This window comes from Nicotiana sylvestris, chromosome 9 (genome assembly GCF_000393655.2).
Source record: "Nicotiana sylvestris chromosome 9, ASM39365v2, whole genome shotgun sequence".
Taxonomy (NCBI): Eukaryota; Viridiplantae; Streptophyta; class Magnoliopsida; order Solanales; family Solanaceae; genus Nicotiana; species Nicotiana sylvestris.
Window position 1 is genome coordinate 147,994,791 of NC_091065.1, and position 16,157 is coordinate 148,010,947.

Below are 16,157 nucleotides of genomic sequence, written 5' to 3' on the forward strand. Positions count from 1 at the left end.
GACAAAACATGAACTGTATTCCCTTGTCCTCTAGGTGGTCCAGGTGGATGCTTGATTGCCAAAACTTGAACTGTATTCCCTTTTTCTCCATGTGGGCACCTGATTGCCTAAAACGTGAACTATTTTCCCTTGTTCTCCAGGTGGATGCCTGATTGCAAAAAACATGAACTATATTCCCTTGTTTTTAAGGTGGGCACCTGATTGCCAAAACTTGAACTGTATTCCCTTGTTCTCCAAGTAGGCGCCTAATTGCCAAATCATGAACTGTAATCGCTTTTTCTCCAGGTGGGTGCATGATTGCTAAAACTTGAACTGTATTCCCTTGATCTCCAAGTGGGCGGCTGATTGCCAAAACATGAACTATAATCCCTTTTTCTCCAGGTGGGTGCCTGATTGCCAAATACTCGAACTATATTCCCTTGTTTTCCAGGTGGGCGCCGGATTGCCAAAACTTGAACTGTATTCCCTTGTTCTCCAGGTGGGCGCCTGATTGCCAAAACATGAACTATATTCCCCTGTTCTCCAGCTGGGCTCTTGATTGCCATTATTTGAACTGTATTCACTTGTTATCCAGGTGGGCGCCTGATTGCCAAAACTTGAACTACATTTCCCTGTTCTCCAGCTGGGCACCTGATTGCCAAAATTTGAACTGTATTCTCTTATTCTTCAGGTGGGCACCTGATTGCCAAAAATTCGAACTATATTCCCTTGTTTTCCAGGTGGGCGCCTGATTGCCAAAAACACGAACGATATTCGCTTGTTCTCCAGGTGGGCACCTGATTGCCAAAAACATAAATTGTATTCCTTTGTGATCCAGGTGGGCGCTTGATTGCCAAAAACTTGAACTGTTTTCCCTTGTTCTCCAGGTGGGCGCTTGATTGCAAAAACATGAACTTTATTCTCTTATTCTCCAGATGGGCGCCTGATTGCCAAAACTTGAACTGTATTCCGTTCTTCTCTAGGTGGTCCAGGTGGACGCTTGATTGCCAAAACTTGAACTATATTCCCTTTTTCTCCAGGTGGGTGCCTGATTGCCAAAAACTTGAACTATTTTCCCTTGTTCTCCAGGTGGGTGCCTGATTGCCAAAAACATGAACTATATCCCCTTGTTTTTCAGGTGGGTACCTGATTGCCAAAAATTGAACTGTATTCCCTTGTTCTCCCGGTGGTCCGGGTAGACGCCTGATTGCCAAAACTTGAACTGTACTCCCTTGTCTCCAGGTGGGTGCCTGATTGCCAAAAACTCGAACTGTATTCCCTTGTTTTCTAGGTGGGCGCCTGATGCCAAAAACATGAACTATATTCCCTTGTTCTCCAGGTTGGCACCTGATTGCCTAAAACTTGAATTGTATTCCTTATTCTCCAAGTGGGCGCCTGATTGCCAAAATATGAACTGTATTCCCTTGTTCTACATGTGAGCGCCTAATTAACAAAACTTGAACTGTATTCCCTTATTTTCTAGGTGGGTGCCTGACTACCAAAAATTCGAACTATATTCCCTTGTTTTCTAGGTTGCTGCCTGATAGCCAAAACATGAATTGTATTTCCTTATTATCCAGGTGGTCCAGGTGGACACTTGATTGCCAAAACTTGAACTGTACTCCCTTGTTTTCCAGGTAGGTGCCTGATTGCCAAAAACTCGAACTGTATTTCCCTTATTTTCTAGGTGGGCGCCTGATTGCCAAAAACATGAACTGTATTCCCTTGTTCTCCAGGTAGGCTCCTGATTGCCAAAAACTTGAACTGTATTCCCTTGTTCTCCAAGTGGGCGCCTGATTTCCAAAACATGAACTGTATTCCCTTGTACTCCAGGTGAGCGCCTAATTACCAAAACTTGAACTGTATTCCCTTGTTTTCTAGGTGGGTGCCTGACTGCCAAAAATTCGAACTGTATTCCCTTGTTTTCTAGGTGGGCGCCTGATTGCCAAAAACATGAAATGTATTCCTTTGATTTCCAGGTGGACGCCTGATTGCCAAAAACTTGAACTATATTCCCTTGTTCTCTAGGTGGGTGCCTGATTGCCAAAAACTCGAACTGTATTCCCTTGTTTTCTAGGTGGGCGCCTGATTGCCAAATACATGAACTGTATTCCCTTGTTCTCCAGGTGGGCACCTGATTGCCTAAAACTTGAATTGTATTCCCTTATTCTCCAAGTGGGCGCCTGATTGCCAAAACATGAACTATATTCCCATGTTCTCCATGTGAGCACCTAATTAACAAAACTTGAATTGTATTCCCTTGTTTTCTAGGTGGGTGCCTGACTGCCAAAAATTCGAACTATATTCCCTTGTTTTCTAGGTGGCCGCCTGATAGACAAAACATGAACTGTATTCCCTTATTCTCCAGGTGGTCTGGGTGGATGCCTGATTGCCAAAACTTGAACTGTACTCCCTTATTCTCCAGGTGGGTTCCTGATTGCCAAAAACTCGAACTTTATTCCCTTGTTTTGTAGGTGGGCGCCTGATTGCCAAAAACATGAACTGTATTCCCTTGTTCTCAAGGTGGGCACCTGATTGCCAAAAACTTGAACTGTATTCCCTTGTTCTCCAAGTGGGCGCTTGATTGCCAAAACATGAACTGTATTTCCTTGTTTTCTAGGTGGGCGCCTGACTGTCAAAAATTCGAATGGTATTCCCTTGTTTTCTAGGTGGGCGCATGATTGCCAAAAACATGAACTGTATTCCCTTGATCTCCAGGTGGACGCGTGATTGCCAAAAACTTGAACTATATTCCCTTGTTCTTCAAGTGGGCGCCTGATTGCCAAAAACTTGAATTTTATTCCCTTGTTTTCCAGGAGGGCACCTGATTGCTAAAACTTGAACTGTATTCCCTTGTTCTCCAAGTGGGCGCCTGATTACCAAAACATGAACTATAATCCCTTTTTCTCCAAGTGGGTGCCTGATTGCCAAATACTCGAACTATATTCCCTTGTTTTTCAGGTGGGCGCTGGATTGCCAAAACTTGAATTGTTCCCTTGTTCTCCAGGTGGGCGCCTAATTGCCAAAACTTGAACTATATTCCCCTGTTCTCCAGCTGGGCACCTGATTGCCATTATTTGAATTGTATTCACTTGTTCTCCAGGTGGGCGCCTGATTGCCAATACTTGAACTACATTTCCCTGTTCTCCAGCTGGGCACCTAATTGCCAAAATTTGAACTGTATTCTCTTATTCTCTAGGTGGGCACCTGATTGCCAAAAATTTGAACTATATTCCCTTGTTTTCAAGGTGGGCGCCTGATTTCCAAAAGCACGAACGATATTCGCTTGTTCTCCAGGTGGGCACATGATTGCCAAAAACATAAATTGTAATCCCTCGTGATCCAGGTAGGAGCTTGATTGCCAAAAACTTGAACTGTATACCCTTGTTCTCCAGTTGGGCGCTTGATTGCAAAAACTTGAACTTTATTCTCTTGTTCTCCAGGTGGGCGCCTGATTGACAAAACATGAACTGTATTCCCTTGTCCTCTAGGTGGTCCAGGTGGACGTTTGATTGCCAAAACTTGAACTATATTCCCTTTTTCTCCATGTGGGCGCCTGATTGCATAAAACGTGAACTATTTTCCCTTGTTCTCCAGGTGGATGCCTGATTGCAAAAAACATGAACTATATTCCCTTGTTTTTCAGGTGGGCACCTGATTGCCAAAACTTGAACTGTATTCCCTTATTTGGGGGGGGGGGGTTGTTTGAGTTCATCTTATTTTTCATAGGATCTTTTTTATGTAGTTGTGGAATTAAATGCTTTTTCATGATTATCTGTAGCTAACGAAATTAACCTTGAAATTTCTTTTATATTTTCAAGTGTGTATTCTAAGTATTTAATATCTTTAGTTTTTTGATATTCTTCTATATTTTTTTCTAATATTATTTTTGACATATTTATATGTTTTAGAATTTCTAACCAGTACTTAAAATATTTGTAACTATCAATTTTTGATTTGTTCATATTAATACTGAGATGTATACCTGTTGATACATATATCCATGGTTTCTATATTTCTCAGTGTTATTTCTTTTCTGTGTTGATAACTTTCAAGTTTATCTTCATAAAATTCAATTTCATTTTCTATAGTTAATAAAGCTTTATTACGTAATTTATTATATCTAATAATATCTTTGCAGGTTTTAATATTGTATTTAACACAATCTATTTTTCTATTTATGTTACTGAGGTTTTTAAGAAGTTTCCATTTCTGGGTATTATAGAATCTTATATAATGAAAAGTGTTATGTTTCATTTATAAACAGATTTTATTAACTTGATATGTGATCATTAGTCTGAATATAAATCTAGTTCATATAGATCTAATATATCTATTTCATGTGATACAATTAGTTCCGTAAATGCTTGTTCCATTACATATATTATTTCAAAAGTAACTAAAATATCGTAAATTTTTCTTTTAACATCGTTATTAAGTCTCTTAAAGATATATAACATAAGTATTTTGTAGTCAATATTTTCTTCTAATAAATACGTGTGGTTGTTCATTTAGATTTATTATTTATCCTTATCATGTGTTTACTAAACATATTCCCTCTAACCTCTTTGTTTATCATAGAGTTTATCATATTTTAATAAGTTATACTGAACAATCTTTTCTGGTCACTACCATGTTTTTCATGCTTCAATCATTTACCCTAACAGCGCCTCAACTCTGTGTACTCCCCTAAACGGCTTCCTTGCCTACTGGTTTCCACTTTAGGATGGCATAGTCTGGGCTTAACTACTCTCAGCATTATTAGACAGGCAAACTTTCTCAAGATGTTCTTTATAACAGTACTATAACATGATAAACAATTATGATATTTAAGAGATTATAAGGAATATAAGAGTTTAGTTAAACATGATTATAAATAAACTTACCTGGTTTTGTAACTCGTTTGAATGCTCCATAGCTGTTTTAGATACTTGTAAATAACTCAGATATTTCTTACAAGAGAGAAGATAAGAGAGAATATTAGAGAGAGAAGGTAAGGGTGAGGATGTCCTCCTTCCTCGGATTTACATTCTATATAAAGAAAATTAAAACGACTCTTACTGTTTACAAATGACTCCTACTATTCATGAACGACCTTTACTGTTCATGATTATGACATATACTATTTACTTTATGACTCTTACTATTCATGAACGACCTTTACTGTTCATGATTATGACATATACTATTTACTTTATGACTCTTACTATTCATGAACGACCTTTACTGTTCATGAATGCGACTAGTACTATTTACTTTACATTATATGTTTCCAGTAGCTGTCTTCTTCTTTTGTCTTCTTGTTGATACCTTCATTCTAGTTGGACTTCTGGTACATAGTTATCATCTCCGTTGCACTTTGAACATATGTGGTCTGGATATTTGTGTCCTACTAGTTTGCAGTATCTTGTTAATAACTCGTTTGAAATAAATTCTTTTTTCAATGCTCTGGTAGTTGGTTGCATTTCTGGCTTTAATAATGATAAAATCCATTTCTGGACTTCATCCATATCTCCTTGTCGTAGTTCCTTCGAGTTGGCATATATCATCAACTGGTCTCTGGAATAGTAGCTCCAGATAGCATTTCCTTGTAGATAATTGTTAGCTAGTTCTTGAATAATAGTTGCTATACCAATTATTCTTTTATTAGCATAGAAACTTGGTATCTCCATTTTCTGTATCTCCGGTTGTTTCTCTATCTCTTCCGGTATTATCATATCTCGTGTTAGTCCTATCTTTATCACCTGTATTATGGGTTTTATTTCATCATATAGTATTTCCGCTGGTGCTGTATAGAATTTGATGAAGAATAGGTTGCCTTTTGTAATTCTCTTGAAGGTGACAAATGCTTTGTATAGCTCTGGTATTCCAATTATTTCTTCTCCGTCATGGGTATATACTGTGCTAAGTAGTCCGTAGTTGTAACATGTTTTTACTAGGTTTGCTTTTGTTTTTGGCTGGGCTATAAGCCTATTATATCCCTGTAGTTTTTGGGTTACATAATCTTGTGTTGGATCTGTAGTAGTCGTTGATCTAGGGTTTAGGTTCAGAAATGTCTGGATTTTATATATATTCTCAATATATGTTTGAGTAATATGGTTATATACCTTTTTGTTGTGGTGTAGGCTATTAGCATAGGTTGAAGTTTGTGGGGCTATAACTATTGCTTCTCTTGGCTTTTTTGATGTAAATGGCTTATCAAATACGGTATTTAGGTTTACATTGATATGTGGTTTTTTGCTAACTTGTTTGCTTGTACCTGCAGCTGTATATAAAGCAACTGTGTTATGGGTTTTTTGGAGTTTCCCAACGTCTCCTTCTACCTCTGGAAGTTTAGAGTCTTCCGATCGACTTAGCTCCGCATTTTTATAGTCATGCTGCTGACTTTCTAGCTGTTGTAATCTTTTTCCCATACTCTCCATCTGTAAGGATAGAGTAGTAAGGATTGTAAATATGTCTTTTGATTCTTGGCTTTCATCTGTTTGGGTACCTTTGTCTTGATAGGTAGTCTGCAATAACATTCTTGTCAGTTCGTATTACTTCAATTGTAAATGTAAAATTTTGTATATTTAATACAAGTCTCCTTATTTCCTTTGTAGTTACTGAATCCTGTACTTTCCGAGTTATCCACCATTTTACTTGTGTATTATCTGTTCTTACTATAAATTTGTTATAAACAATATATGGCTCAAATGCTAACAAACATTTATATAATCCAAATAGTTCTTTCCTATTTATTTCCCATTTTAATTGTGGTTCCGTGTATGATCCGGAATAATATCTACAATGGTGTTCAATTTTTTCATTATCATATTTATATTTTAGAACTCCTCCGTAGCTGTGATCACTAGAATCAGTTTCTACAATATATGTAAATTGTTTCTTTTCATCTGGAAAATATAGTTTTGGTAATTTTTTACACATATTTTTTATCTTCTGTATATGTATTTTATCTTTTTCGTCAAAATGATATTCTATGTCCTTTTTTAATTTTTTCTGTAATGGTTTTAAGTTTTCTGCTAATTTAGGAATATATTCTCTTACTTGGTTAACCAATCCTAAAAATGATTGTAACTTCTTTTTTGTATCAAGTGTTTCATTCAAGTTAATTATTTTTTGTACTACATGGGTTTGCATTTTTATCCCGTTTTTATCTATTTGTATACCTAAAAATTCTATTTGATTTTTCATTACTTCTGCTTTCTTTTTACTTAAACTTATTCCTGATATTTCTACAATGTGTATGAATTTTTCTAGTAGTTTTATATGTTCGTTCTCTGTTCTAGAATATAGCAATATATCATCTATATATATTATACAATTTTCTAATTGGTTGAAGTAATTATCCATAAAATGTTGATACCTACCTGGTGCATTTTTATATCCAAAAGGTAATACGTTCCATTCGTAAAATCCTTGTGGTACTGTGAATGCTGTTAACTTTTTAGATTCATCTTCTAGTTTTAAATGGTAAAATCCTGATTTACAGTCAAATTTACTAAAATAGTTATATCCTTGTATTTGTCTAATTTTTAGTATTTTATTTGGTATCGGATAATTATATGTTTTTGTTTTTGCATTTAAATTTCTATAATCTATAACCATACGGCTTTTTCCTCTTTTTTGTTCACTATGCTTATTTACTATAAATGCTGGGCTAGTATGTTTACTATTACTTTCTTGTATGTAGTTATTATCTAATAATTCTTTTATATGCATTTTAAATTCTGTTAAATCATTAAAATTGTATTTTAAAGGTTTTTGTGTTATTATGCTATTTTCATCTATTAGTTCAATCTTTATTTTTGTTTGATGTTTTTCCCATCCTTGGAGTGGATTATCATTATATAGTAATTCTAGTTTATCTTGTAGTGGTTTTATCTTATTTATTGAGAAAATGATTATCTCTATATTATGGTTACTTTGTATTACATTTTCTAATTTTTGGGTAATCTTTTCACTTCCTTTAATCCAGGGTGTTGTTTTTCTTACTTTATTATTTACTCTTTTTGCTCCTAATTTTTGTTTACACGGGGTAGTAAACCACCAATGTGTTTTTGTTATAATATGTGGGTATAATTTATCTAAAAATGGCATTCCTAATAATATATCTTTATTTGTGAATTCGTAACTATATATTTCTTCTATGGTTAATATTTTATCCCATATTTGTATTTTTATATTTCTTGCTTTATATGTTATCATACTTCCTTCATTATTAAATCCTGTTACTACTATGGGGTTTTTTAGCTTTTCCCATTTACTTTCTGGTAAACAATTATGTCTACACATATTAGCTTCTGCTCCTGTATCCACCATAGGTGTATAATATCTATTATAATATCCTTCTACTATTATTTTGGCAAGTATGTATATCTTTGGCATTATATCAAAGTTCTTTTTATTATTATTTTCTTATTTTCATAACTTATTGTTAATTGCCTATCTTCTAATTTATATGGTTTGACTTTTTCTAACCATTTTATCCCTAGTGTAATATTTTTATCTCCTTGATATATTTTAAAATTTATTAATATTGGTATTCCTCCAATAATTAATTCTTTTTCAGTTGTTTCTTCGTTTTTTCTTAACGCTTTTGGTAGTTCTGAATTTTGTTGTTCTATTGTTACTATCTCTTGTTCTGGTATTAGTTCTCTTATAACATAATTCTCTTCCTGCCCTGTATTTATTAGTATTAAATATTTTCTTTGGTCCATTATTCCTGTTATATAATAATGATGTGGGTTTATTTCTTCTATTTTTTGTTCTATTAATTTTTGTGGAGTGGTATAATTTATTCTTTTTGATGTACTTCTTGATGTACTTCTTGATGATGTTTCTGGCATTTCATTATTTATTCGTTTTGATGTGCTTAATCTTTCTTTTACTATTTCTAAATCTTCATCCATGTCTATTTCTGTATAACTGTAATCATTGTTGTCTATAACTGATACTATTCTTTCGAATGGATTTTCTATTTTTATTTTATTTATTTTATTTTTAGCTGTTATCTTATGTTTTGTTGTTAAGACATATAGATTTTTACATCTTGCTGTGAATATTTTACTTCCTGGTGCTAATTCTATTCCAGACATTTTCCAGTATAATACTAATGATTTATCTATATTTTTATCATCTACTGCTACTGAATAGTTAGCACTTACTATAAATTTAAATTTTTGGTATATTAAGTTACCTCTTACAGCACTTATTATACTCTTTTCTATAGGTTGTACAATCCTATCATCTGCCAAGTATATTTCTATAGGGGTATCTATTCCTTCCCTAAAACATGCTTTTATTAGGATCTCCGTTCCTCCTAAGTGTACATATTTTATTGGATTTTTTGCTTTTATATCTTGTATTTCTTTATTTAGTAGTCTTTTATTTAAAATTGGTATTTGTGCTTTACCTTTGATGTATTTACAATCTATTATATGTTCTCTTTGGCTTACTACATAGTATTCTTCTTTTTGTCTTTTAAACCAATTCTTTATTGTTGGTACTTCTAATATTTTGTCTATACTTAGATCCAATTCTTTTCCTTTTATTTGTTCAAATATATTAGCGTCAAATATTATTTTTTGTTCTGAAGATTGTTCATCTTGGTGTTCTTCTTGTTGTATAATTTGTATATCTTTTTCAGTCATAATTTTCTTCATCTGACTCTTCTATATCCTTGTTTATTTCATTTTCAGAGAACTCATTTTCTGATATCTCATATATGCTGTCTTCACTGCTTAATTCATAATCTACATATTCTATTTGTGTATATTTATCATTATCAATTAGTATTTCGGTAATTTGTTTCTTCTTTGGGTTTTTTGGTAATTTACAATCTTTGGCTAAGTGTCCTAGCTTTCCACAATTATAGCAAGTACACTCTGTTAGTTTTTTCTTTTTCCTATATGGTTTTTTATGTTTATAGTTTTTTACATAATATCTTCTTCTTGGTTTCCTATATTTATATTTTGAATATTTTGATTTAAATTTCTTTTTCTTTCCTTCTTTTTTGTAATATTTATCTGTGCATCCAAATTGGGGTGTTATTCTACTTTTGCAACATGCCAAATTTTTTACTAATATTTTTTCCATTTTCATGTTTTCTTTATATTTTTCACATAATTCTATAAACCAGTTTTGTAGAAATTTTATCCTTGCTCCTAATGTATCTGCTAGTCCTGCTTCGTTCCAATTTTTTATTATTTTTGAGCTAAAGGGTTCTGGTAATTTTGTAAAATATAATTTTCTTATCTCTTTACTTTCATCTGGACTATATGTTCCTTTATAATAATAGTCTCTAAATGCACAAGTATATTCATCTATATAACACATATTACATATTGCTAATTTTGTCATTAAATTTCTATTTGTAATTTTTTCTTTATTTTGTTCTTCTACTTCTGTTGTCATACTACTAAATTCATTTCTTATTGCTATTTCATATTTATTTAATATATCTGTAACTGTTGTTGTAGTTGTACCGTCAAGTTTTTTATTACTCCTTAATGTGTCTAAGCTTTCACTTGATAAATTTTGTAACCATAATTTTACAGTTCCTATTAATGTTCTTTCTATATATCCTGGTGTTTCCGCTATTGTTATTTTATTATCTATTAGTTGTTTTGAGATATATCCTATCCATAATTGTATTGTTTTATTTATATCTGCTACACAATCTAGATCTAAAAAATTATATTGTTCAGTTATCTGTCTTGGTGCCCATTTCTTATTTAACCTTTTATCCCATAATGTTTTGTTTCTGTCATATGCATCATAACTTACTCTGTAATAGGTTGGGTTTAATTGTTTTGGATTTTTTATTCCTGATATGCTTGGTTTATCTTCGTTCATATCTCCTGTATTTATTTCTGGGTTTATTTTTATCTTTTCTGTTTTTTCTATAAGTTCTGTGTATGTTTCACTTGTTTCTGAATAGTTTTCTCCTAGTTCTGTGTCTTTATCACTTTGGTCATTTATTTCGTTTATACTTATTTTTGATGGACTCTCCTGTACTTCTTCTAACTGTAATTTGAATCTTTCTATCTCATTTGTTAGTTTTAGTTCTTCTTCTTCTTCTTTACGTTTTTCCTTTTCTTTTAGTTTATTTGCATACATCTGTTTTAGCATCTCTAATTCTTTTTCTAATTCTGTTATTTTAGTGTTTTTTACTTCCTCTATCTGTTGTATTTTTTCTTTAGCTTGCTGTTGTATTTCTTTAATCTCTCGTTTTTTATCTATTTCTTCGTTTTCTTTTGTTATTCTAACCATGGCGGTTAAACTATCCTCTAGTTTTACAGTTTCTTTTTCTAACATTAAGTTTAGGTTATTTCCTATTTTTTTATATCTTCTTCCTAAGTTGGAAAATATTATTGTTATTTTTAATCCTTCTGGATTCTCATATGTTTTCTCTTCTAATGCGAATTCTTCTTTATTCATCTTTTATCCTTTAGATAACAAACATATTTATATTCTGTTTTAGATATTATATCGATTAATTTGGACAGCCTAGCTTTGTTTATTTTTGTGATACTTAAGTATTCATATTCTATATATAGTTTCTTTAGTTTCTTCCTAATTTTCTGCGATTTCTTAGTTATTTTGATTGTTTCACTGTTTTGCGGGTTTGTACTATTAATGTCAGTGTTATTTTTCATGATTTGCTTCTTAATATAAATGTTTATTTTTCATAGCTCTAATAAATAAACATTAGAAGATGAATATGTTTGTTATCTAAAACATGAGAATAAAAGAATATAAATATGTTTGTTATCTAAAGGATAAAAGATGAATAAAGAAGAATTCGCATTAGAAGAGAAAACATATGAGAATCCAGAAGGATTAAAAATAACAATAATATTTTCCAACTTAGGAAGAAGATATAAAAAAATAGGAAATAACCTAAACTTAATGTTAGAAAAAGAAACTGTAAAACTAGAGGATAGTTTAACCGCCATGGTTAGAATAACAAAAGAAAACGAAGAAATAGATAAAAAACGAGAGATTAAAGAAATACAACAGCAAGCTAAAGAAAAAATACAACAGATAGAGGAAGTAAAAAACACTAAAATAACAGAATTAGAAAAAGAATTAGAGATGCTAAAACAGATGTATGCAAATAAACTAAAAGAAAAGGAAAAACGTAAAGAAGAAGAAGAAGAACTAAAACTAACAAATGAGATAGAAAGATTCAAATTACAGTTAGAAGAAGTACAGGAGAGTCCATCAAAAATAAGTATAAACGAAATAAATGACCAAAGTGATAAAGACACAGAACTAGGAGAAAACTATTCAGAAACAAGTGAAACATACACAGAACTTATAGAAAAAACAGAAAAGATAAAAATAAACCCAGAAATAAATACAGGAGATATGAACGAAGATAAACCAAGCATATCAGGAATAAAAAATCCAAAACAATTAAACCCAACCTATTACAGAGTAAGTTATGATGCATATGATAGAAACAAAACATTATGGGATAAAAGGTTAAATAAGAAATGGGCACCAAGACAGATAACTGAACAATATAATTTTTTAGATCTAGATTGTGTAGCAGATATAAATAAAACAATACAATTATGGATAGGATATATCTCAAAACAACTAATAGATAATAAAATAACAATAGCGGAAACACCAGGATATATAGAAAGAACATTAATAGGAACTGTAAAATTATGGTTACAAAATTTATCAAGTGAAAGCTTAGACACATTAAGGAGTAATAAAAAACTTGACGGTACAACTACAACAACAGTTACAGATATATTAAATAAATATGAAATAGCAATAAGAAATGAATTTAGTAGTATGACAACAGAAGTAGAAGAACAAAATAAAGAAAAAATTACAAATAGAAATTTAATGACAAAATTAGCAATATGTAATATGTGTTATATAGATGAATATACTTGTGCATTTAGAGACTATTATTATAAAGGAACATATAGTCCAGATGAAAGTAAAGAGATAAGAAAATTATATTTTACAAAATTACCAGAACCCTTTAGCTCAAAAATAATAAAAAATTGGAACGAAGCAGGACTAGCAGATACATTAGGAGCAAGGATAAAATTTCTACAAAACTGGTTTATAGAATTATGTGAAAAATATAAAGAAAACATGAAAATGGAAAAAATATTAGTAAAAAATTTGGCATGTTGCAAAAGTAGAATAACACCCCAATTTGGATGCACAGATAAATATTACAAAAAAGAAGGAAAGAAAAAGAAATTTAAATCAAAATATTCAAAATATAAATATAGGAAACCAAGAAGAAGATATTATGTAAAAAACTATAAACATAAAAAACCATATAGGAAAAAGAAAAAACTAACAGAGTGTACTTGCTATAATTGTGGAAAGCTAGGACACTTAGCCAAAGATTGTAAATTACCAAAAAACCCAAAGAAGAAACAAATTACCGAAATACTAATTGATAATGATAAATATACACAAATAGAATATGTAGATTATGAATTAAGCAGTGAAGACAGCATATATGAGATATCAGAAAATGAGTTCTCTGAAAATGAAATAAACAAGGATATAGAAGAGTCAGATGAAGAAAATTATGACTGAAAAAGATATACAAATTATACAACAAGAAGAACACCAAGATGAACAATCTTCAGAACAAAAAATAATATTTGACGCTAATATATTTGAACAAATAAAAGGAAAAGAATTGGATCTAAGTATAGACAAAATATTAGAAGTACCAACAATAAAGAATTGGTTTAAAAGACAAAAAGAAGAATACTATGTAGTAAGCCAAAGAGAACATATAATAGATTGTAAATACATCAAAGGTAAAGCACAAATACCAATTTTAAATAAAAGACTACTAAATAAAGAAATACAAGATATAAAAGCAAAAAATCCAATAAAATATGTACACTTAGGAGGAACGGAGATCCTAATAAAAGCATGTTTTAGGGAAGGAATAGATACCCCTATAGAAATATACTTGGCAGATGATAGGATTGTACAACCTATAGAAAAGAGTATAATAAGTGCTGTAAGAGGTAACTTAATATACCAAAAATTTAAATTTATAGTAAGTGCTAACTATTCAGTAGCAGTAGATGATAAAAATATAGATAAATCATTAGTATTATACTGGAAAATGTCTGGAATAGAATTAGCACCAGGAAGTAAAATATTCACAGCAAGATGTAAAAATCTATATGTCTTAACAACAAAACATAAGATAACAGCTAAAAATAAAATAAATAAAATAAAAATAGAAAATCCATTCGAAAGAATAGTATCAGTTATAGACAACAATGATTACAGTTATACAGAAATAGACATGGATGAAGATTTAGAAATAGTAAAAGAAAGATTAAGCACATCAAAACGAATAAATAATGAAATGCCAGAAACATCATCAAGAAGTACATCAAGAAGTACATCAAAAAGAATAAATTATACCACTCCACAAAAATTAATAGAACAAAAAATAGAAGAAATAAACCCACATCATTATTATATAACAGGAATAATGGACCAAAGAAAATATTTAATACTAATAAATACAGGGCAGGAAGAGAATTATGTTATAAGAGAACTAATACCAGAACAAGAGATAGTAACAATAGAACAACAAAATTCAGAACTACCAAAAGCGTTAAGAAAAAACGAAGAAACAACTGAAAAAGAATTAATTATTGGAGGAATACCAATATTAATAAATTTTAAAATATATCAAGGAGATAAAAATATTACACTAGGGATAAAATGGTTAGAAAAAGTCAAACCATATAAATTAGAAGATAGGCAATTAACAATAAGTTATGAAAATAAGAAAATAATAATAAAAAGAACTTTGATATAATGCCAAAGATATACATACTTGCCAAAATAATAGTAGAAGGATATTATAATAGATATTATACACCTATGGTGGATACAGGAGCAGAAGCTAATATGTGTAGACATAATTGTTTACCAGAAAGTAAATGGGAAAAGCTAAAAACCCCCATAGTAGTAACAGGATTTAATAATGAAGGAAGTATGATAACATATAAAGCAAGAAATATAAAAATACAAATATGGGATAAAATATTAACCATAGAAGAAATATATAGTTACGAATTCACAAATAAAGATATATTATTAGGAATGCCATTTTTAGATAAATTATACCCACATATTATAACAAAAACACATTGGTGGTTTACTACCCCGTGTAAACAAAAATTAGGAGCAAAAAGAGTAAATAATAAAGTAAGAAAAACAACACCCTGGATTAAAGGAAGTGAAAAGATTACCCAAAAATTAGAAAATGTAATACAAAGTAACCATAATATAGAGATAATCATTTTCTCAATAAATAAGATAAAACCACTACAAGATAAACTAGAATTACTATATAATGATAATCCACTCCAAGGATGGGAAAAACATCAAACAAAAATAAAGATTGAACTAATAGATGAAAATAGCATAATAACACAAAAACCTTTAAAATACAATTTTAATGATTTAACAGAATTTAAAATGCATATAAAAGAATTATTAGATAATAACTACATACAAGAAAGTAATAGTAAACATACTAGCCCAGCATTTATAGTAAATAAGCATAGTGAACAAAAAAGAGGAAAAAGCCGTATGGTTATAGATTATAGAAATTTAAATGCAAAAACAAAAACATATAATTATCCGATACCAAATAAAATACTAAAAATTAGACAAATACAAGGATATAACTATTTTAGTAAATTTGACTGTAAATCAGGATTTTACCATTTAAAACTAGAAGATGAATCTAAAAAGTTAACAGCATTCACAGTACCACAAGGATTTTACGAATGGAACGTATTACCTTTTGGATATAAAAATGCACCAGGTAGGTATCAACATTTTATGGATAATTACTTCAACCAATTAGAAAATTGTATAATATATATAGATGATATATTGCTATATTCTAGAACAGAGAACGAACATATAAAACTACTAGAAAAATTCATACACATTGTAGAAATATCAGGAATAAGTTTAAGTAAAAAGAAAGCAGAAGTAATGAAAAATCAAATAGAATTTTTAGGTATACAAATAGATAAAAACGGGATAAAAATGCAAACCCATGTAGTACAAAAAATAATTAACTTGAATGAAACACTTGATACAAAAAAGAAGTTACAATCATTTTTAGGATTGGTTAA

At 30.8% G+C, this 16,157-nt stretch overlaps 2 pseudogenes; one reads left to right on the forward strand and one right to left on the reverse strand.

Annotated features, from left to right (window-relative positions):
- Nucleotides 1-10,229: 10,229 nt before the first annotated feature.
- On the reverse strand, nucleotides 10,230-11,418 carry LOC138876872 (uncharacterized; annotated as a pseudogene).
- A 348-nt stretch (nucleotides 11,419-11,766) lies between these two features.
- LOC138876870 (uncharacterized) lies at nucleotides 11,767-12,955 on the forward strand (annotated as a pseudogene).
- The last annotated feature ends 3,202 nt before the right edge of the window (nucleotides 12,956-16,157 follow it).